The sequence below is a fragment of the Aegilops tauschii genome, chromosome 5 (assembly GCF_002575655.3).
Source record: "Aegilops tauschii subsp. strangulata cultivar AL8/78 chromosome 5, Aet v6.0, whole genome shotgun sequence".
Taxonomy (NCBI): domain Eukaryota; kingdom Viridiplantae; phylum Streptophyta; class Magnoliopsida; order Poales; family Poaceae; genus Aegilops; species Aegilops tauschii.
The window spans coordinates 386,963,526-386,986,743 of record NC_053039.3 but is presented as its reverse complement, the minus strand read 5'-3'; positions in this window follow the sequence as shown (position 1 = coordinate 386,986,743).

Here is a 23,218-nt window from a genome sequence, read left to right as displayed (position 1 = left end):
TATATATCTGTGTGTGTACATGATCTATTTGGAGTACAAGACAAGCCAGAATAATTTCTAGTCTATCATATGTTTCAAATCTAATCATTATACTCAACACCCCCCGCAGTCACAACGGTAGCAACGCAGACGGTGAGACTGAAGAAGAATTCGAAGGTAAGCCGACGGCTACCCCCCATAGTCGTAACGGTCGATGCATCATGGTAGTCGTGGCTGGAGTGAAAACCGACGAGGTTGCTCAAGCAAGGCGGTAGCCCTTTGTGCCATTGGTCGAGGTAGCCGAGAGCGGAGGGTGGTGTAGCCGTGGTCGAGGTAGCCGTGCGAAGAATGTCATGGTCGATGTCGAGTCGGGGTGGCCGGTGTTGAGGAAGTCGCCATGGAGCCGCGGGCGCAAGGAGGGGCTGAGTTAGTCATGGGCGCCGTGGTGTCGAAGTAGTGGTGCGCCGGGAAGAAGACGGTGTTGATGAAGCGTCGCGCCGGGTTTGCCAAACCCGGAGACACGTCGTAGACAAAGGCACGCGTCGGTGTTGCCAGCACCGGGCATGAGTAGACGGACGAAGAAGAAGTTGACGAAGCGCCGCACCAGGCTTGCCAGGCCCGGGGACACGTCGTGGACGAAGGCACACATCGGTGTTGCCAGCATCGGACATGCATAGACTGGGACCTGCACGAGCTGTATGCCACGTAGGAGAAGTCGGAGGGGCCAGCAGAGAAGGACTCGACGATGGTTGCGGCGCCAATCGGCGCATGGCCAATGTTGCCCGCGGTTGTCGGTGTAGATGAAGTGGTCGGGGTAGATGACGGCGACGCTGGCGACTGGCTGGTGTTGGACGAAGACGAAGGGGGTGGACCAGCGACGACGGCTACATGGGTTGCAGCGGCAGCGGCCGAAGAAGAGCGGAGGCTAGGTTAGTAGCACGGCGACGGTACTCGAAGTAGGCGAGGAACCCTGACATCGTGATGAAGATTGGCACGGAAGGTGGCGTTCCCGCGCGAGGGGAGGCGGCGCGGCGCATACCACGAAAAGTCGACGCGTGAGACGACGGAGTGGACCGCCAGTCGCGGCGTTACGACCCGAAGGGGCGATGCAGCAGTGGCGGGCGGGCGGGTCGGGGTGACGGCCGGAAGACCTCGGAGTGGCGACGGGGACAGCGGGCTGTGGCGATGTGGCCCAAAGGGGCGACGCAACGGCGGCGCGCGAGTCGGTGCAGCCACGGGGATGACCTCGGGCGACAGCAGAGACCGTGTGTCACGCTCGCTACGGTGTGGTGGAGCGACGTAGCGGCAGCGCGAGGGCCGGTGCAGCCACGGGGACGGTCTGGAACGGACGTCCTCGGGGCGGCGGTTGATCGCGGGCCGCGGCACTAAGGCCAAAAGGGGCGACACAGCGGCATCACGCGGGGCGATGCAACCTCAGGGAGAACCACCGGGCGGCCACACAGCGGCAGCACGCGGGTCGATCCAACCGCGGGGAGAACCACGGGGCGGCGATGTTGCGGCCCGACGGGGCGACGCAACGGCAGCCCGATGCTGGATCGGTGGAGGGGCGCGCTGTAGTCGGGACGGTCTTCACGGGGCCTGCGGAGGCGTGCGCAACCGATGGGCCAGGTCGGTCGCACGGTGTAGATGAGGCGGATCGCGGCGGCGGGCGGGGATCAATTCGATCGCGCGCGAGGTCGGGGACGCTGCTCGGTGGAGGCGGGGTGGCAGCGGAGTCCGAGATGAAGCCGGCGACGACGGTCGGCATGGCGGCCGTACAGGCACGGCGTAGATCGACGGGCGGGCCGGCGCACGAACGACTGTTGTGATGGGCCGCCGCATGGCGCGAGGCCGTCGGGTCAGGGCGATGCAGGAGTCCCGGTCGGAGTAGGGCGATGACGGCCGGCGTAGATCGACGGGCGGGCCGACGCGCGAAAGGTGACGGTGATGGGCCGGCGCGAGACCGTCGGGTCAGGGAGGAGGCCGGGTGATCGCGCTGGTGTCGGGGTAGAGGCGCAAGGTCGACGGTGGCGATGGGCGACACAAACAATCTTAGATGAAAAACAAAAAAATAAACACCGATCAAGATGACCGACAGGAGAGAAAAAAACCGAAGCAAGGCTCGGGAAAAAAGACTCTTTAGGGCAGCCAGTCAACATGACCGGCAGACGAACCCTAGGTACAGGCAGTGCGGACCCCGACGGCGGTCATGAAGGCTGACCGCCCGAGGGGCGGCGCTCGAGGCGGAAGCGGCGGACGACGGTTAGGATTGGATTGATTAGACTGATATTATGTTAGAAGGGATAAAGAGATTGGTGAAGTTGTTGTTGTATTGCTTATGCCTCGTAGACACATATATATAAATACTTGATCTACTTGAAGTACAAGACAAGCCAGAATAATTCTTAGTCTATTATATGTTTCTAATCTGATCATTATACTCAGCACCCTCCCCCGGCCGACGCCGTTGCCGCTGGTCACTAAATCGGCCAGACCGAGACTGCCGCGAGCTGCCGTGGATGATGAGGGAGCAGCTTATAGTACTTCAATAAAATAAAATAAATTAGTGGGAGTGTCTTTTCTGTGTGAGTCTGACTGTCCAAGACGAGATGATGTAATATGGCTTATCTGTGAGGTGATGTGGTTCTCAATAAGACAAAGTGCATACCATGTGCACAAATTTCTCCTAAATTACCTTTATTCTCTGAATGAATCTCTATCTAGCACAGAAATTGAAAGAATTGCAATATGATTTTGTGAAATGAAATGAACCGGTTTACTACCTCAATGTAAAAAAAAAAGTCTTATATTAGCATTTCTTTCAGAAAAGAAGAATTATCACTGTCAAACAAGCCACCAAGATGAAGCGGAGCGTAAGCTTAGGGCGTGTTCGGCAGTCCACCAACTTCTTCAAATTCTAGAATCTGCAGAGCAGCTGTTTGTTGTCTCTAAGGATTTTTTTGAGTATATGTGTTATGTACATATTGTGTACTAGGCTCGCCTCCTAGTTTCTTGTATAGTTGAGGTCCGTGGCTCACCTTTGTACATCATATATACGTGTCTATGCACGAGAGCAATACATCGTGCAATCATAACATCACACATGGTATTAGTTTTTAGGTTCTAACCCTAGCCTTCCGCCGCCGTCGCCGCGCCTCCTCCGTGCCGCCGCCGCCGCCTCTCACCCGCGCGCCTCCCGCACCGGCCGCCGCTCCTCTCTCTACCTACCGCGCGCGAGGCCGCCGCGCGCATCGCTCGATCCGTTGCTGCCGCGCCAAGCCTCGCCCCGCATCGCCCGTCCTGCTACCCGCGCGCTACTACAGCCACCGCTCGCATCGCCCCATCCGCGTCACGCGCTACATCGCCCCAAGCCGCTGCCAGCCCGCCCACCAGCCGCATCGCACCAAGCCGCGGCTGCCCATGGCGCCAAGCCGCTGCTGCCCGCCAGCCGCATCGCGCCAAGCAGCTGCTGCCGCCCGCCCGCCTGCCACCCGCATCACACGAAGCCGCCGCAAATCCTCACCCGAGCCGTCCGAGCCTCCCGCTCTGTCCCGTCCTTGCTATGTCGTCCGTCACCTCCTCCGCGTCGACCAACTCCAACCCGTTCGCCGAAGCCAACCCTCCCGACGTCAATGACATCCGCAACCTCAACATCTTCGAGCGGGTGCCGGTTCGTCTCTCGCAGGCGGACTCCTCCTACTACACGTGGAAGACGTATTTTTCCCTCGTGTTTCGGGAGTATCATCTCATCGACCACGTGGACGGCACCGTTGACTCCAGCCTCGTCCCCGAGTTCCATGACTAGTCCATCATCGACACCATGATCATCCGCTGGTTATTCCTCACCATCTCGCCGGACCTCTTCCAAACGGTCGTGCAGGACGGTGACGATGCGTGCGCCATGTGGACCAAGCTAAAAGGGCTCTTCACTGACAACCAGCTCCAGCATCGCAATTTTTTGCAGCAAGAGTTTTTTGGGTGTCACCAAGACAACACCTCCGTCGACGACTATTGTCGCCGCCTGAAGACTCTCGCTGACGAGCTCCGCGATATTGGCGCGAAGATCGATGATGACCTTCTCCTCAGCACGCTCACCGCCGGACTCAACGAGGACTTCGGCAACGCCGCGGCGAACCTCAGCCTCATCCCCAACCCGTCCTTCGCCAAGTTCATTGCGCACCTCCGCTTGGAGGAGCATCGGATGAAGCAGGTGAAGGCGCGGGCCATCCACACCGCCCTTGCAGCTGGCACCACCCGCGGTGGCTCCTCGGGGCCTACAGCCGCTCCGGCCGCGCCCCCGCCGCAGCGCACCCGGCGCCGTTCCGGGCGCCGCCACCGTACCCGGCCACCCAGTAGCCGGGGCTGCTCCCGCTGCCCTATGGGCCACCCGCCCCTCCTGCCCCTCCCGCCGAACTGCGTCGCGGGGACCGGCGCGGTGGGTGCTGTCGCGGCGGTCAGCCGCAGCAGCCGCAGGGCACCGGCCCGCCCCATCAGCAACACCAGCAGTAGTTCCAGGTGCCACATCCGTGGGCCTCCGGCTACAACCCGTGGACCGGTGTTGTTCATGCCTACACCATGCCGGTTCCACGGGCTCCTGCACCGACCTTTCCCGTGCCGCGCCTGCCGGCGCACCAGGCGTACTACGCGGATCCACAGCCGTATGGAGGATACCCACCGCTGCAGCTAAGCGGCGGCTACGGTCTCCTTGTGGCCCCGCTGCCGCCCTCGCCGGTCCTCCCGCCGGCGCCTTGGGATCCGGCGCTCCCCGTCGCGCTGCACACCGCGCCTATGCCGAACACCTACATTGGAGGCGGTGATTGGTACATGGACACCGGGGCTACGGCTCACATGTTTGCTCATCCTGATAATCTTGCCTCCTCCACTCCCGTCACCACCCACCGCCGCATCATTGTCGGCGACGGTTCCACAATCCCTATCACACATGTCGGGCACACTTCATTTCCTTCTAATTCCATGCCTTTAACTTTGTCTAATATACTTGTGTCACCTCATCTTATTAAGAACCTTGTTTCCGTTCGTTGTTTAACTCGTGAAAATCCTGTTACTGTTGAATTTGACGAGCTTGGTTTTTTTGTCAAGGACGCTCGAACCAGGATGGGACTTCACCGATGTGACAGCCCCGACGAGCTCTATCCGGTGCATCCGCCGTCCACCTCCACCACCGCACCGTTGCTCTCTCCGCTGGAGTCGATCTCTGGCACGCTCGTTTGGGTAACCCCAAACCCGTCACACTTCGTCATATTTTTAGGAGTTTCAGTTTCAGTTGTAATAAGATAGAGGATCACACTTGTCATGCCTGTCGTGTCGGCAAACATGTCCGCCTTCCGTTTAATAACTCCATCACCATAGCTTCTTTTCCTTTTCAGTTGATTCATAGCGATGTGTGGACCTCTCCGGTTCCTAGTAATTCGGGCTATTTATATTATCTGGTTATCCTTGATAATTATTCTCACTATGTGTGGACTTTTCCTTTACGACGAAAGTCGGATGCGCTCTCCACTTTGACGGCGTTTTACTCCTATGTCAGCACGCAGTTTGGGCGTCCCATCTTTACTCTTCAGACTGACAATGGAAAAGAGTTCGACAACCTTGCTTTCCGCACTTTTCTGTCACACCACATCACAGTTTTTCGTCTCACATGCCCGTATACTTCACAGCAGAACGGTCGAGCCGAACGCGTCCTTCGCACTCTGAACGACTGCGTTCGCACACTCCTGTTCCATGCTAATGTGCCGCCTCGTTTCTGGCCGGACGCACTCGCTACTGCTTCACTTCTCCTTAACCTTCGCCCCCGCCGCCCACGGTGGAACTATGCATCTCACCATCTTCTCTTCAGTACGCCCCCATCTTATGATGGCTTGCGTATTTTCGGGTGCCTTTGCTATCCTAACACCGCCGACTCCACACCTCACAAACTCGCACCTCGTTTTGTCGCTTGCATCTTCATCGGCTACCCCAGTAACTCCAAGGGATATCGGTGCTACGATCCCGTCTCCCACCGTGTGTTCACTTCCCGACACGTTTACTTTGATGAGCATGTATTTCTGTTTCAGCAAGTACCCCCGGCTGTTCCTCTCGCCACCGGTGACGCGGGCTCCTCGACGCCTCTCCCAGGGTGCTCGCGCGCCTCTCTTGGCCCACCCTGGTTGTGAGGCGCCCCCCCCCGCATACGGCGCCTCCTACAGCTGTGGCGCTGGCACCCCCAGCACCCCAGCGCCAGCAACGTTGGCGCCCGCGTCCCCCGCGGCCCCCTCGGCACCCGCGGCCCTCGCGCCCCCCGGTGCCTGCGACCCCCTCGGCACCCCCAGCCTCCTCGGCGCCCCCGGCCCCCTCAGCGCTCCCGGCGCTCCCGGCCTCCTCGGTGCCCGCGGCCCCACAGCGCATGTGGCCGGTCCGGTCACCCGCGCCCGTACGGGCGTTTTCCTCCTGAGCTCGCGCTACGCCTCGGATGACTACGTCCATGCGGTGTCCACCTCTGAGCCGTCGCCGTTGCCGTCCTCCGTTTGAGCCGCTCTTCGTGACCCGCTCTGGATGGCTGTGATGCAAGAGGAGTTTGACGCCCTGTTGCGCAACCGGACGTGGCAGCTTGTTCCAACGCCAACGTGATTACCGGGAAGTGGGTCTTTAAACACAAGCTCCGTCCTGATGGTACCCTTGATCGCTATAAAGCGCGTTGGGTCGTTCGTGGCTTCCGACAGCGTGTTGGCATCGACTTCACCGACAACTGCGCTTCGGTCGTCAAGCCCGGCATGATACACACGGTTCTCCACCTTGCGGTCTCCCGTGCTTGGCCGGTGCACCAGATGGACGTCTCCAACGCCTTCCTCCATGGTCACCTTGAGGAGCAGGTCTTCTGCCAGCAGCCCACCGGGTTTGTTGACCCGGCGCTTCCCGACCATGTGTGCCTGCTTTCGCGGTCCTTGTACGGACTCAAGTAGGCTCCGCACGCTTGGTACCAGCGCATCGCCACATTTCTCCACCAGCTTGGGTTCCGCTCTACCCGATCGAACACCTCACTCTTTGTCTATCATCAGGGCTCTGACACGGCCTACTTGCTGCTCTATGTCGACGACATCATCCTAACGGCATGTACGGCTGGTCTCCTCAGTCAGCTCACGGCTCATCTTCGCGCTGAGTTCGCCATCAAGGACTTGGGTCCTTTGCACTACTTCCTCGGAGTCGAGGTGGTGCGCCTTCCGGATGGCTTCTTCCTTCATCAGCGGAAGTCTGCTCACGAGCTCCTGGAGCGCGCCAACATGCTTAATTGCAAGCCCGCTGCTACGCCTGTTGATACGAAGGCCAAGCTTTCTGCCACGGATGGTTCTCCTGCTTCGGATGCTGCTTTCTATCGGTTTATCGTTGGTACTCTCCAGTACCTCACTCTGTCTCGACCGGAGATCTAGTATGCCGTGCAGCAGGTGTGTCTTTATATGCATGCTCCTCGAGACGTTCACTGGGCTGCCGTCAAGCGGATTCTCCGCTATATCTATGGCACTATGGATCTTGGCGTCACGCTTCACGCCTTCGCCGACACCGCCCTCACCGCCTACTCCGATGCAGACTGGGCGGGCTACCCTGACACTCGTCGCTCCACTTCGGGCTATTGTGTCTACCTTGGACCCTCACTTATCTCGTGGTCGTCCAAGCGGCAGCCTACGGTCTCTCATTCCAGTGCTGAGGCCGAGTACCGTGCGGCGGCCAACGCCGTCGCCGAGTGTTCGTGGCTTCGCCAGCTGCTTCAGGAGCTCTCTTGCCCTGTTGACCGTGCCACGGTGGTCTACTGCGACAACGTCTCGGCGGTCTACCTCTCCGCTAACCCGGTGCATCATCGACGGACCAAGCATATTGAGTTGGATATTCATTTTGTTCGGGAACAGGTGGCCCTTGGCCATATTCGTGTTTTACACGTCCCTACTTCCCAACAATTTGCCGATATCATGACCAAGGGCTTGCCTACGACGTCATTTGAGGAGTTTCGGTCCAGTCTTTGCGTCAGCCGCGGTGCGTGCCGCTTCAACTGCGGGGGGAGAAGGGGGGGTGTTGAGTACATGTGTTATGTGCATATTGTATATGGGCCCGCCTCCTAGTTCCTTGTATAGTTGAGGTCAGTGGCCCATCTTTGTACATCATATATACGTGCCTATGCACGAGAGCAATACATAGTGCAATCATAACATCACATAATTTTAACTACCGCTCCAGGAGCGGAGCCATGGAGCCGAGGGAAACCGAATGCGGCCTTAGAGGCGAAGAGATGTTACAGGGGGTTAAGGAGCTGGTGATAAAGATGGAGCCGGAGGAAAACCCATTTTATTCATCAAAAAACAAAAAGAAGGAGCTGGTGATTAGACCTACCCGCGTCGTCGTCGAGAGGGACGTCGCCGCCGAGGACCCCAAGGTCCAACCTCTGCTTCTGCTCGTCATTCGCTACCGCGGTGGGATAGCCTCCATCTCGGCGTCCGGGAGATCGGAGGTGGCTCGGGTATCGCCGAAGCGGGCTCCGATCCAGATCTACGGCCGGCGAGGTCGGTGGTGGACCGCAGGATCTCAGTGGTGCTAGACGCGACCTGGGGGCGGACGGCACGAGGACGGCGGCGGCAGGAGTACGACGGGGCGGACGGCGGGAGCTTGGTGCGGTCTTGACTGAAGAAATCGTCAGTTTTATTGTTCTTGACTGAAGATTCAGAACACCTGCTGGTGCGCGCCATCTTCGACTCCCCTACGCCGTCCGATTGGCATCCATCGGCTGCGTACCGCTTCGTCGAAGAGTTACCTAACCTTCGTCAACGACTAGCAAGACTTCACCCGTCCCAGTTTTTTTATTGCAAATTTTTGTAGTAGCTTACCTTGGTTCACTCGTCCCAGTTTAAATCCCCACAAGGAGCACTATAGCTCCCCTTTTAACTTTTTTTTGACGAAAAAAGGCTGTCGAAGCAGCGTTTCATTGAATTGTAGGAGAATACTCACTCCGTCTAGTGTTAAAAACGGTATTACATTATGGGACGGAGTTAGTTACAGGCCGAGGCCAAAATGTTCAACAACAGGTTGCAACATCGATATACTACTGTCGCCATACCCATAGGGCCCCGCTAGTCGGGTTCCAGAGAACTATGAATCAACTTGAAAATCTTGTTTTTCTTCGCTGCCACCCATAGATCAAGGTCAGCCTTGATCCTATGCATCACCTGCACCGGTGTGGAGGAGATGCCTCTAAATATCTGCTCATTCCGCTCCTTCCATGTGTGCCACCACAACAATTGGTAGAGCGCAATCCATGCCCCCCAGTGAGTGGTAAAAGACCTCAACCTTGATCATACCAAGGGGTGACAGAGCTGGTGTTGTCGCCTGACACCAACGACATCGGGAGCCTGCAAATGGTCAGCTTCAATCGCCAAAGATCGGAGCTGAAGGAGTAGGCCGCCAGGTGGGTAGCGTCCTCCGGCGCATTGCTACAAAGGACACAGACTGGCTCGTGGCCATCCTCGCTTGGCAAGGTTTTTTTTTGAAACGGAGGCAAAAGATTTGCCTCATCCATTAAATAAGAGGAGAATAGAGTTTGACAGTTTGCAAATGACCCAAATAAACGGCATGGCAATTACTCTCGTACAACGATACGCCCTAGTTTCTTAGCACCCGCTGCAACCCATAGGTTGGACTCAAGCAATATATTTTGAAGAAGAATAGGCGGTGGCGCACTCTTGTGTGGAAACACCCGGGCGTTTCTCTCATTCCAAAGAGTCCAAGAGACGAGCATGGTGAGGGAGGCCATCGCTCGTCTGTCTGGATTTCGCATGTCGGTTCTTGTATCCCACCAACGCATAAGAGAGTCCTCAAGGTGCCAATCGAAGGTGTCAATGTGCGCAAGAACAAACTTGTCAATGACTGATCGCCAGAGCCGAATGGAGAAGCGGCACTTGACGAAAGTTGGCATCGGAGAAGATCTTACAGCGCAGAGCGGCATCGGATTTCCATATCAATGCCTTCAAAGTTGAAGCGCAGGAACCCCTCGAATTGGATGGAGTAGGCCGATTTAGCAGTGTATTGGCAGTCTGAGGTCCACTTCCAGCTAACAAAGTTGGCTTCATCGTTGAGAACCACCACGTCCATCATCGTCCAGAGCACCACAAATTTATGCATCGCGGCAACCAGCAACGTTTGCCTCAATTTTCTGGTCTAGGCGTTATCCGGCAACACTTCAGCCACGGTTATATTCTTCCACGTGCAAGAGGAAAACAGAGACGTGAAAGCATGCTCGAGGCTCATCCCCTATGCCATGGCTCCATCCAGAATTTGATCGTGCAGCTGCCACCAAGGTGAAAACGGGCGCAGACATTGAACAAGGAGCGAACCTTATGGTCAGTTTGGGGTTGCAGTTGCACCCATGACTTGTCTTGTTGCGCTGATTGTTGCCACACCACCTAGAGCGAAGCGTGGTGCTTCCTTTTTTACTTTTTAGTGCATTTAGTTTCTTTTACCGCTTGTTAATTAGGCTCTATAAGTTGTGGAGGGTTCATCTTCTTGTATCCCAGTATAAACCCTAGCCGCCATGTTCTGGATGGCGTGAATTGCGTATCTCTGGAATCTCTCGTCACTAGTAGAAAAAGGCCCATTTGTCCCGGTTCTGGAGCCGGGACTTAAGGGTCGGGACTAAAGCCCAATACCTTTAGTCCCGGTTCGCTTATGAACCGGGACAGATGTGGCTCCACGTGGCCGCTACGGCGAGCCCACGCAGGAGGGCCTTTAGTCCCGATTGGTAACACCAACCGGGGCCAAAGAGCATCCACGCGTCAGCAGCTCAGGAGCTGGGTTATTTGTTTTTTTGAGGGGGGGGGGGTTGGGGGTTTTGGAGGGTTAATTTGGGGGTTTCGTATATTGTGTTAGCTAGCTAATAGCTAGAGAGAAGTGACCTCTCTTATCTTCGTGCTTGGTCGACGCTACATACTATACGTATAGAGAGGACTCGACACGCTAGCTAGTAAGAAAATGAAGGAAACCATTAAGTACAGAAGATGGTCATGAACATATACAGAGAGAAGTGATCGACCTCTCCTTCTCCGAGAGATTGGTCGAACAACAAGTTTTCGTATATCTATCCGACGCTACTAGCTACATATATACAATATAAGATCTCTTACAATCTCTAACATCTAAAGTCAAGTTCCACATGGTATTCTCCTGCTTTACTGATGACGTGGTCAAGAAAGAATCCCGCCAATTCCTCTTGAATTGCTTTTATGCGATCATGTGGTAGGAGTTCATCCCGCAACTGCCAGAGCTAAATAGAAGAAGAGGGTCAATACATGTGTATGAATGAAACTGATCAACACAAATGATGGTAATAAAATAAAATTGTGAATATTTTTTCTTACGCACTTCATACTGGCTTTCAGAGTAGCCCCCTTTATTCTTGGCCGTCGTGTTGTAGATGAACTCGCAAATGTAGTATCCACAGAAATCATTCCCGCTTTCCTGCCACAAGCACTTTACGAGAAATAGAGGTCAATCAAACTGATAAGCAAGCATGCTAAATGGTATTTATGAAACTAGCTAGAATCAATGGGAGATGCGCGGAACTAGGTAGTAGTACTTAGTTTCGGGTGTTTAAATTTCAGCTCGGTCGGCAGTCCTGGAGAAATTGCGGTGAACTCTTTCCAAACCCTTCCAGACAAAGAAAATAATTACTTGATATCAGGAAATGAACAAAGTTGCCGATATGGTGTGATAATGATCGATTGAACTTACTTCTGGAGCATTTCAGTCATGTTCGCATACTCCTGTGGATCTTTTCGTCTCGAGTCTAAGACGGTTACTAGTCCCTGTTCAAGCTTAATCTCTAGGAGAATAAAGTGATAGCTGCGCACGCATGCATTACTCATCAGTTACATTACTATAACCTCGAGTAATAAGGGAAACCGAATATGCACAAGACAGTAACACTCACTTGAAGTTGTAAGGAAAGAGTATTTTATCTTTGCTTTGATTTTTGAGCAACGATTTGAGCAAGTGGTCCTCGGTTTCTGAGACATTCCTTTTAACCGTCCATTCATGTATGATATTTGGGTTAATGAACCTAATGTCATAGATTTCTGCTTTTCTGCATTCGACGATCTTCAATCTGCATAATATAGTGAGGATAATTATATATACATGCAATGAAAGAGCTGAGCCATATATATAGAGACTTAATTACAGAAAGTAGTACTTACAGACAGTAGCAAGCCACGAGTGATTTGTCGAGGGCCTTTAGATTGTAGAACTGGAAAAACTTGTCAAAATCAACAGTTAACAGTTCTTGTCCAATGAAGTCGTGGTCCTCTTTAATTCTCATCGACAAAGCATCCTTCCCAGACTCGCTGCAGGTTTTCATGTACCATTCATGGAATCTTTGCATCATCGTTGTTAGAGCAAGGGTTCCATCTTTGACGAGAGGCTTCCCGTACTGGTATCTGAATTCGTCCACCTCCATTGTATCAAAATGTGCATCGTCAGGCAGGTAATCACAAGGATTGGTACCGGGCACCATCCCCGGCAGATTTGCGACGATATTGCTAGACACCTTGAGCGGGGGGCACGATTGGTTCTCCTGTTCTCCGAGCTGGGGAATTTTTTCCCACTTCTTCGTTCTGCTAACCTTTTGTCACTTGAAGTAGTTCCCGACCGGCGCGCTTCTTGCAACGTCTTTTTAAGACAGCGGACATGGTTGTCATCCAGCGAACACGGCGCTGGTCGCTTCAGGGCATCCAAAGTGCGCTGAGCTTTCACCAGATCTATCTTCTCCTTCGGAGGTGGAGGTTTCTTTGCAAAAAAGTCCCTCACTTGGGCTTCACAGATCTTCGCGTTTTCCTCCACGGTCATCTCGTATGGTAACTTCTCTAGAGGCTTGAGAGATGGACCAAATCTGTATTGCCTCCCGCCTCTGGCTGTACCGCTAGCCGCCAGAGCAGCCGGAGCGGCGGCGGCTGTCTTCCTTCGTTGCTTACGAGGCGGAATGCTCCGACGCGCCGGAGCAGCCGGAGCGGCGGCGTCTGCCTTCCGCCGTTGCTGATGAGGCGGAGGAGGAGGCGGAATTCTCGGATGCGCCGGAGGAGGCGAAGGAGGAGGCGGAGTGCCGGCCTCACGCGACGGAGAAGGAGGCGGAGTGCCCTGATCAATCGCTGGGGGAGGAGGAGGAGGAGGCGGAGTGCCCTGACTCGCCGGAGGAGGAGGAGGAGGTGGAGGCATCCAGTTCGGAAGCTTGATGTGCTCCTTCCGCCATAGACATGGAGTCTTCAGAGCAAGACCCAGCTGAGTCTCCCCTTCACCTGTAGGATGGTCAAGCTCGAGCTCCTCAAATCCCTCCGTTATTTCACCACCATCACAACAGCATAGCCTTGTGGAATCGGACGGCAGTGAAAAGTTGCGTCGGGTTCAGGAGGTGCAACAGAGCCGACAGCCGCCTTGACTTTGAGGTTCTGCCATTGCGTCATAAGCTGGCAATGTTGAGCCTCCGTGATAGCATCCACGGGGTAGCTAGGAGCCATGAAGTCAGGCTGCTGAACGAGCTCGGTGGAAGCCATGCTGCTTCTCCGCTGAGATGGTGGGGTAGCTTCTGGGGTAGCTCCGGCAGGTTGCTGGCTCTCAACTTGTTCCTCTAGCTTTCGTACTGATACGTCTCCAACGTATCTATAATTTATGAAGTATTCATGCTATTATATTATCTGTTTTGGATGTTTATGGGCTTTACTAAACACTTTTATATTATTTTTGGGACTAACCTATTAACCGGAGGCCCAGCCCAAATTGCTGTTTTCTTGCCAATTACAGTGTTTCGAAGAAAAGGAATATCAAACGGAGTCCAAACGGAATGAAACCTTCGGGAGAGTTATTTTTGGAACGGAAGCAATCCAGGAGACTTGGAGTAGACGTCAGGGAAGCTTCGAGGAAGCCACGAGGCAGGGAGGCGCGACCTACCCCCTAGGCGCGCCCACACCCTCGTGGGCCCCTTGTGGCTCCCCTGACCGAATTCTTTCGCCTATATATGTCCATATACCCTGAAAACATCGGGGAGCAGAATAGATCGGGAGTTTCGCCGCCGCAAACCTCCAGAGCCACGAAAAACCAATCGGGACCCTGTTCCGGCACCCTGCCGGAGGGGGGATCCCTCACCGGTGGCCATCTTCATCATCCCAGCGCTCTCCATGACGAGGAGGGAGTAGTTCACCCTCGGGGCTGAGGGTATGTACCAGTAGCTATGTGTTTGATCTCTCTCTCTCTCTCTCGTGTTCTTGAGGTGGTACGATCTTGATGTATCGCGAGCTTTGCTATTATAGTTGGATCTTATGATGTTTCTCCCCCTCTACTCTCTTGTAATGGATTCAGTTTTCCCTTTGAAGTTGTCTTATCGGATTGAGTCTTTAAGGATTTGAGAACACTTGATGTATGTCTTGCCGTGCTTACCTGTGGTGACATTGGGATATTCACGTGATCTACTTGATGTATGTTTTGGTGATCAATTTGCGGGTTCAATGGACTTATGCATAGGGGTTGGCACACGTTTTCGTCTTGACTCTCCGGTAGAAACTTTGGGGCACTCTTTGAAGTTCTTTGTGTTGGTTGAATAGATGAATCTGAGATTGTGTGATGCATATCGTATAATCATACCCACGGATACTTGAGGTGACATTGGAGTATCTAGGTGACATTAGGGTTTTGGTTGATTTGTGTCTTAAGGTGTTATTCTAGTACGAACTCTATAATAGATCGAACGGAAAGAATAGCTTCATGTTATTTTACTACGGACTCTTGAATAGATCGATCAGAAAGGATAACTTTGAGGTGGTTTCATACCCTACAATAATCTCTTCGTTTGTTCTCCGCTATTAGTGACTTTGGAGTGACTCTTTGTTGCATGTTGAGGGATAGTTATATGATCCAATTATGTTATTATTGTTGAGAGAACTTGCACTAGTGAAAGTATGAACCTTAGGCCTTGTTTCCTAGCATTGCAATACTGTTTATGCTCACTTTTATCATTAGTTACCTTGCTGTTTTTATATTTTCAGATTACAAAAACCTATATCTACCATCCATATTGCACTTGTATCACCATCTCTTCGCCGAACTAGTGCACCTATACAATTTACCATTGTATTGGGTGTGTTGGGGACACAAGAGACTTTTTGTTATTTGGTTGCACGGTTGTTTGAGAGAGACCATCTTCATCCAACAGCTCCCACGGATTGATAAACCTTAGGTCATCCACTTGAGGGAAATTTTCTACTGTCCTACAAACCTCTGCACTTGGAGGCCCAACAACGTCTACAAGAAGAGGTTTTGTAGTAGACATCAAGCTCTTTTCTGGCGCCGTTGCCGGGGAGGTGAGTGCTTGAAGGTATATCTTTAGATCTTGCAATCAAATCTTTTTGTTTCTTGTTTTATCACTAGTTTTGTTTATAAAAGAAAACTACAAAAAAATGGAATTGAGGGTGCCTCATATGCTTCATCTTTTTAATGTCTTCCGTGAAAATAAGGATTCCGATAATTGTGCTCAGTTGCTAGAGGAAGAATGCATTAAAATGATTGGCACTAAATCTTTGAATGATGAGCATGATTGCAATGTTGTTAGTATGAATTCTTTGAATACCCATGATGCTAATGATATGCAAAGCCACAAGCTTGGGGATGCTACGTTTGATGAATATGATATGTTTAGTCCCCCAAGTTTTGATGAGCAAATTTATTATGATGAAAGCATGCCTCCAATCTATGATGATTGTTGTGATGATACATATGCTAGAAAGAATAAAGATAACCATGAAACTTGTCATCATGATTTTAATTTCCAATTGGATTATGCTTCACATGATAGTTATTTTGTTGAGTTTGCTACCACTATTCCGAATGAGAAGAATTTTGCTTATGTGGAGAGTAGTAAAATTTCTATGCTTGTGCATCATGAAAATAATGCTTTATGTGATGGTTATATTATTGAATTCATTCATGATGCTACTGAAAATTATTATGAGGGAGGAACATATGCTTGTAGGAATTGCAATAATATCAAGTTTCCTCTCTATGTGTTGAAAATATTGAAGCTATGCTTGTTTTACCTTCCTATGCTAGTTGATTCTTGTTCCCATAAGTTGTTTGCTCACAAAATCCCTATGCATAGGAAGTGGGTTAGACTTAAATGTGCTAGTCATATGCTTCATGATGCTCCCGTTATGTTTCAATTCTTATCTTTTATGTGAGCATCATTGTCATCATCATGCCTAGCTAAGAAGGCAATAAAGAAAAGCGCTTGTTGGGAGACAACCCAATATTTACCTTTACTGTTTTTGTGTGTTCACATGATTGTGCTACTGTAGTAATCATGTTTTATAGCTTTTGTTTCAATAAAGTGCCAAGTAATACCTTTAGGATAGCCTATGGTGATAGTTAATTTGATCTTGCTGAAAAACAGAAACTTTTGCGCGCACGAGATTAGTTTTCATAAATCACAGGAACGTGATTTTCAATTGATTCTTTTTGAAGAAGATTAGCAAACAAAGGACTTCCTAATTTGGTAGAATTTTTGGAGCTGCAGAAGTACTCGAGAGTTACAGATTACTACAGACTGTTCTGTTTTTGACAGATTCTGTCTTCTCTATGTTGTTTGCTTATTTTGATGAATTTATGAGTAGTATCGGAGGATATGAACCATAGAGAAGTTGGAATACAGTAGATATTACACCAATATGAATTTAGAATGAGTTCACAACAGTACCAAAAGTGGTGATTTATTTTCTTATACTAACAGAGCTTACGAGTTTTCTGTTGAGTTTTGTGTTGTGAAGTTTTCAAGTTTTGGGTAAAGATTTGATGGACTATGGAATAAGGAGTGGCAAGAGCCTAAGCTCGGGGATGCCCAAGGCACCTCAAGGTAATATTCAAGGACAACCAAGAGCCTAAGCTTGGGGATGCCCCGGATGGCATCCCCTCTTTCGTCTTCGTTCATCGGTAACTTTACTTGGAGCTATATTTTTATTCACCACATGATATGTGTTTTGCTTGGAGCGTCATTTTATTTTGTTAGTATTTGCTTGCTGTTATTTAGAATAATGTTTTGCATCTCTATTTTCAATAAAAATGTCAAGAATAGCCTTTACCATGCTTATTTTGCAAGTATACATGTTGCTGTTTCAAAACAGAAAGTTTACCGCTGTTGCAAAAATTCCCTAGAAAAGTCAGAATATGATAAAATGTTGAAACTTTTTGCATATTGAGATCTGATAAATTTTCTACAGTGTAGTAGAATTTCATAATGTTTGGAGTTAGGAAAGTATGATGAATCTTGCATTCTTTACAGACTGTACTGTTTTGGCAGATTGCTGTTATGTTTGCATTGTTTGCATATGTTTGCTCGTTTAATGATTCTATTTGAGGATAGGAGTATTAAATATGCAGAGGCACTTAGTATGCAATGTTGAATAATAATTTTAGTGATTTGTTACAGTAGAAAATGATAAGGTTTTTGCATTGGTTTATACTAACTTATCTCACGAGTTCTTGTTGAGTTTGGTGTGGATGAAGCTTTCGAGATTTAGGAAACCGTGATATGAGAGGAATTAAGGAGACACAAAAGCTCAAGCTTGGGGATGCCCAAGGCACCCCAAGATAATATTTCAAAAGTCTCAAGCATCTAAGCTTGGGGATGCCCCGGTAGGCATCCCACCTTTCTTCTTCAACAATTATTGGTCAGTATCGGTTGAGCCTAAGTTTTTTGCTTCTTCACATGATGAGTGCTATCCTTGAAATGTCGTTTTATTTTGTTTTGCTTGCTGTTTGAATAATATCCCAAGATCTGAAATTCTTAAATGAGAGAGAGTCTTCACAAAGCTACATAATTATTTAACTACTCATTGATCTTCACTTATATCTTTTTGGAGTAGTTTGTCATTTACTCGTGTGCTTCACTTATATCCTATGAGTAAATGGTTTAATCATTTGAATGTCATAAATCTGAAATTATATATGTTTCATATGCCTTTCCCATGGGGAGTAATGACTTCACATATGAGAAGTAGAGGTGGTAATTTTTTTGAAGGTTAGCAAACATTGTATTGGTCACTTGAACAATTAATGAAAGAATATTGAAGGAAGAGAGATTTCACATATAAATATACTATCTTGGACATCTTTTGTAATTGTGAGCACTCATTAAAATATAACATGCTAAAAGGTTGATGTTGGACAAGGAAGACAACGTAATGGGATATGTCTTCTTACATCCGAAATAAAGTATATTGTCATGGATCATCCAACATGCTCAGCTTGCCTTTCCCCCTCATGCTAGCCAAATTCTTTGCACCAAGTAGAGATACTAATCGTGCTTCCAAACATCCCTTAAACCAGTATTGCCATGAGAGTCCACCATACCTACCTATGGATTGAGTAAGATCCTTCAAGTAAGTTGTCATCGATGCATGCAATAAAAATTGCTCTCTAAATATGTATGATCCCCTCGTGGCTCCCCTGACCGAATTCTTTCGCCTATATATGTCCATATACCCTGAAAACATCGGGGAGCAGAATAGATCGGGAGTTCCACCGCCGCAAACCTCTAGAGCCACGAAAAATCAATCGGGACCCTGTTCCGGCACCCTGCCGGAGGGGGGATCCCTCACCGGTGGCCATCTTCATCATCCCGGCGCTCTCCATGACGAGGAGGGAGTAGTTCACCCTCGGGGCTGAGGGTATGTACCAGTAGCTATGTGTTTGATCTCTCTCTCTCTCTCTCATGTTCTTGAGGTGGTACGATCTTGATGTATCGCGAGCTTCGCTATTATAGTTGGATCTTATGATGTTTCTCCCCCTCTACTCTCTTGTAATGGATTGAGTTTTCCCTTTGAAGTTATCTTATCGGATTGAGTCTTTAAGGATTTGAGAACACTTGATGTATGTCTTGTCATGCTTATCTGTGGTGACATTGGGATATTCACGTGATCTACTTGATGTATGTTTTGGTGATCAACTTGCGGGTTCAATGAACTTATGCATAGGGGTTGGCACACGTTTTCGTCTTGACTCTCCGGTAGAAACTTTGGGGCACTCTTTGAAGTTCTTTGTGTTGGTTGAATAGATGAATCTGAGATTGTGTGATGCATATCATATAATCATTCCCACGGATACTTGAGGTGACATTGGAGTATCTAGGTGACATTAGGGTTTTGGTTGATTTGTGTCTTAAGGTGTTATTCTAGTACGAACTCTATGATAGATCGAATGGAAAGAATAGCTTCATGTTATTTTACTACGGACTCTTGAATAGATCGATCAGAAAGGCTAACTTTGAGGTGGTTTCGTACCCTACAATAATCTCTTCATTTGTTCTCCGCTATTAGTGACTTTGGAGTGACTCTTTGTTGCATGTTGAGGGATAGTTATATGATCCAATTATGTTATTATTGTTGAGAGAACTTGCACTAGTGAAAGTATGAACCTTAGGCCTTGTTTCCTAGCATTGCAATATTGTTTACGCTCACTTTTATCATTAGTTACCTTGCTGTTTTTATATTTTCAGATTACAAACACTTATATCTACCATCCATATTACACTTGTATCACCATCTCTTTGCCGAACTAGTGCACCTATACAATTTACCATTGTATTGGGTGTGTTGGGGACACAAGAGACTTTTTGTTATTTGGTTGCACGGTTGTTTGAGAGAGACCATCTTCATCCTACGCCTCCCACGGATTGATAAACCTTAGGTCATCCACTTGAGGGAAATTTGCTACTGTCCTACAAACCTCTGCACTTGGAGGCCCAACAACGTCTACAAGAAGAAGGTTGTGTAGTAGACATCACGTACCCTTGCATTCAGCTTCTGCAGTTCTCTCTGCTCCACTTTCCTCCTCCTCTCCCGGGTTTTGTAACCGCTTGCGCCGGGAAATCCAACCTTCCATGCAATGGAGCGTGGCATGCCTCGTGTTCGTCCAGGGTGCTCAGGATTCCCGAGGGCCTCTGTGAGCTCGTCGTTCTCTCTGTCAGGAACGAACGTCCCTTGCTGCACTGCGGCGATATACTTCTGAAGCTTCTTGACGGGTATTTCAAGTTGCTTGTCCGTCCAAACGCACTTCCCTGTTTCAGGGTGCAAGGTTCCCCCAACCCCGAAGAACCAAGTCCTTGAATGGCCTGGCCAGTTCAATGTCTCTGGTTTGACCCCTTTTGCAAGCAGGCCCTTCTCAGCCTTGTCCCACAACGGCCGGGCTTTGAGGTAGCCACCTGACCCCGTGCGATGGTGATGCTCCTTCTTTGGAGCATTTATCTTGTTTGTTGCTGACATCTTCTTACTCTTCTCCGATGTCTTGTAGGCCACAAATGCGGGCCAGTGATCTCTTATCTTCTCAAATCGGCCAGTGAATTTTGGAGTCTTCCCTTTGTCGACAACGTTGATTTCAACTCATTCTTCCACCTCCTGAATAGATCTACCATCTTCTTAAGAGCATGAGCCTTGACCAAGGGCTCTATAACTGGCTTATCCGGATCCTCCTCTAGCGATAGGGTGAAATTTGCCTTCAACGCGGTCCAAAGATCATCTTTCTGTCTATCGTTGACATAAGGAACTTGAGGGTCTTTGTTATTAGGCTTATTCCATTGGTGGATGCTGATCGGGATGATGTCCCTAACAAGAACCCCGCACTGAGCAGAAAATGCTTCCTTGGTCCGGCTGGGTTCAATCGGTTGGCCATTGTTCATGATTGCTGTGATCGTGAACCTTTCATCCTGGCGCAACCTTTTCTTCGGGCCTCATCTCGTTACCGAAGTTTGGCTCGATCCGGAGGGCTAGAAAAGAAGAAAGAAGAGTTAATATATGTACATACCAAAACAATTAATGCATCAATTAGCTAGTCAGCACAGGCTTTATTAATATATATACCTCGCCGGACTTTGCAACACCTCCCTCCTCCGTTCGGTCACCAGAGCCGTCATTACGGACATCATGATCATGTCCTTCACCCTCCATTGTTCGATCACCGGAGCCTTCACCCTCTCCTTCCAGACCATCGGTGTCGTTGAGATACGACATGACATCACCTCCGCCGAGGATTATGTCCCCCAACACTGTTCTATTTCGATGTCTCGATGCTCCATAGTTTCTGCAAATATTACAACATGGCAATTAATATACAAACATGACAGATGGATATATTAGTGGCAAACATAGACCTAGCTAGCACGACGCTTCTATGGTTTGGGGTGGCCTCGACAACAGCTCTAGGGTTTGGCGTGGCCTTGACAATAACACTCTTTAAATTTGGTAAGTTTGGGTGGCCTCGACGCTTCTAGGGTTTGGGGTGGCCTCGGCAACGCTTCTAGGGTTTGGGGTGGCCTTGACGCTTCTAGGGTTTGGTCAGGTGAGAGGGGGTTGATCGACGTCCCCCCTCATGTTGAAGAGTTACCGGAGTTCTCTCATGAATGTTCGACGTCCGGACCGCCTCTCTCATGAATGTCAAACAAGGGATTTAACAAAATGGCGCCATTCTGGATGTGCAGACAATGGTCCCTATTTTTCCTGATCTCATCTACCCTCCTATATGTCATGTTGTCTAGTGTCAAAGGATTCAAGAAAACCATGGCTTCATCATTAGCTGGAAGTAACAGGCGCATGATGGTATGAAGCTCTCCAAAATTATTTTGGAACGGAGTCTTGATAGGATAATTCGCTTTTTGGTACGAAGTTCATCAAGAGCCTTTCGAATATCGCTATTTGGAAGGCCTTTGCTGAACTTCGTACCAAAAAGCAAATTATCCTATCAGGACTCCTTTCCAAAATAACTTTGGAGAGCTTCATACCATCATGCGCCTGTTACTTCCGACTAATTATGAAACCATGGATTTCTTCAATACTTTGACAAAAGAGAACGTGCACATATAGAATGTGTTGGGGAACGTAGTAATTTCAAAAAAATTCCTACGCTCACGCAAGATCATGGTGATGCATAGCAACGAGAGGGGAGAGTGTTGTCCACGTACCCTCGTACACCGAAAGTGGAAGCGTTAGCACAACGCGGTTGATGTAGTCGTACGTCTTCACGATCCGACCGATCAAGTACCGAATGCACGGCACCTCCAAGTTCAGCGCACGTTCAGCCCGATGACGTCCCTCGAACTCCGATCCAGCCGAGTGTTGAGGAAGAGTTTCGTCAGCACGACGGCGTGGTGACGATGATGATGTTCTACCGGCGCAGGTCTTCGCCTAAGCACCACTACAGTATTATCGAGGTGGACTATGGTGGAGGGGGGCAACGCACACGGCTAAAAGATCAAGCGATCAATTGTTGTGTCTCTAGGGTGCCCCCTGCCCCCGTATATAAAGGAACAAGGTGGGGAGGTGCGGCCGGCCAGGAGGAGGCGCGCCAGGAGGAGTCCTACTCCCACCGGGAGTAGGACTCCCTCCCTTCCATGTTGGACTAGGAGAGGAGGGGGAAGGAGAGAGGGGGAAAGGAAAGGGGGGCGCCGCCCGCCCTCCTTGTCCAATTCAGACTGGGGGGGAGGGGCGCGCGCTGCCCCTTGTCCTCCTCTCCTCTTCCACCAATTGGGCCCATGAGGCCCAATAGCCTTCGGGGGGGGGGGGGTCCGGTAACCCCCGGTACTCCGATATATATCCGATAACCCCCGGAACGATTCCGGTGTCCGAATATAGTCATCCAATATATCAATCTTCATGTCTCGACCATTTCGAGACTCCTCGTCATGTCCGTGATCACGTCCGGGACTCCGAACAACCTTCGGTACATCAAAACATTTAAACTCATAATATAACTGTCATCGAAACGTTAAGCGTGCGGACCCTACGGGTTCGAGAACTATGTAGACATGACCGAGACACGTCTTCGGTCAATAACCAATAGCGGAACCTGGATGCTCATATTGGCTCCTACATATTCTACGAAGATCTTTATCGGTCAGACCACATAACAACATATGTTGTTCCCTTTGTCATCGGTATGTTACTTGCCCGAGATTCGATCGTCGGTATCTCAATACCTAGTTCAATCTCGTTACCGGCAAGTCTCTTTACTCGTTCCATAATACATCATCCCGCAACTAACTCATTAGTTACAATGCTTGCAAGGCTTATAGTGATGTGCATTACCGAGTGGGCCGAGAGATACCTCTCCGACAATCGGAGTGACAAATCCTAATCTCGAAATACGCCAACCCAACAAGTACCTTCGGAGACACCTGTAGAGC